The sequence below is a fragment of the Rhinopithecus bieti genome, unplaced genomic scaffold (genome assembly GCF_001698545.2).
Source record: "Rhinopithecus bieti isolate Rb0 unplaced genomic scaffold, ASM169854v2 scaffold_52176, whole genome shotgun sequence".
In the NCBI taxonomy this organism is placed as follows: domain Eukaryota; kingdom Metazoa; phylum Chordata; class Mammalia; order Primates; family Cercopithecidae; genus Rhinopithecus; species Rhinopithecus bieti.
The window spans coordinates 20,627-21,850 of record NW_016820460.1 but is presented as its reverse complement, the minus strand read 5'-3'; the positions used below and the strand labels follow the sequence as shown (position 1 = coordinate 21,850).

The following is a 1,224-nucleotide window of genomic DNA, read 5'->3' as shown; positions in this document are numbered from 1 at the left end:
CATCCCTTGAGATTCTCTTTAACACAAGAGCTATCACCTCTCTGCCCTGATGCAGCCTCTGGTGATGCCCTGTCAGGTTCCCAGGAAACACAGGATCAACCTACTCCAAGAAATCAAGAAGACAGAACAAGTCATTATGTGTTCAAGGCAAAAGTCCACTCCGAAGCCCAGAGCAGTTGAAGGTCTGCTGCATCTTTCTCAACTGTGGCAGTGTAATTGTTAACATCAGTCAGCAGCCAGTGAGTCTACATTTAAGTAAAATACACAGACCCATGTCGGAAGGGCACCAGAAACTTGCTACTGTGTATACACACAACCAATCAGTAAGATGTTAAAGTGGGGTGGAAACCAGTGTTCTTCCTTTATTTATTTATTTGTTTATTTATTTTAGATATGTAGTCTCACAGTGTTGCCCAGGCTGGAGTGCCCTCAGGTGATCACAGCTCACTGCAGCCTTGACCTTGTGGGCTTAGGCGGTATCATCCTCTCAGCTCAGATTCCTGAGGAGCTGGGACAACAGGTGTGTACCAGCACACCCAGCTAATCTTTATATTTTTTGTAGAAACAGTGTTTTTTGCCAGGTTCTCCAGCTGGTTTCAGACTCCTGGCTCAGGTGATCCTTCTGCCTCAGCCTCCCAAAATCCTAGGATTACAGGCATGAGCCAGTGCACCCTGCCACTGAATTAATCCCAGATGCCTGAGGGAAATGCATGTTAGCTTCTAGTGTGTTCCAAGCTCTTGCATCTTCCCAGGGCTCTGCTGTTCAGGGGCCAGGCCTAGCAGCTACATACCTCGTTGATGCTGATCTCAGCCTCCACATACTGCAGTCCCTTCTGCAGAATGGAGATGAGGGCAGCTGGTGGCACTAGCGTCCCATTAATGTTGGACTGGCTGATGTGGCTCTCGATCCCAAATGTGAAAGCCGAGTGGGAAAAACCTGCAGCAAGACGGGAAAGGTGACATTGAGTGAGACCCAAATTGAAGGAGGGAGGTGCAGTCATTGAGATCTGAAGGCGGTCTGCAAATTTCAAACACATTCAATTTGTGGGCTAAGACAGCACCATAGGACGCCCATAGGCCCTTCTGATTTGGGTTCAGTAAGGTGGAAAAGGGCAGGGGGAGAGGGAGAAATTTCAGTCCCAGGAAAATAAAAATTCATATCTTGGAACAAGGCCCTTTAAATGGTAGAACCATTTCAGTATTGTTTTTTTTTTTTTTTTTTTT

General features: G+C 46.7%; 1 long non-coding RNA gene across 1 annotated transcript in view; it reads right to left on the bottom strand.

Annotated features, from left to right (window-relative positions):
• Window positions 1-849: 849 nt before the first annotated feature.
• The window catches only part of LOC108520419 (uncharacterized), a 15,635-nt gene continuing 15,260 nt past the window's right edge, over window positions 850-1,224 (bottom strand). The window contains exon 3 of the long non-coding RNA XR_001882913.1: window positions 850-937. This is a non-coding gene — a long non-coding RNA (uncharacterized LOC108520419). The remainder of the gene's footprint in view (window positions 938-1,224) is intronic.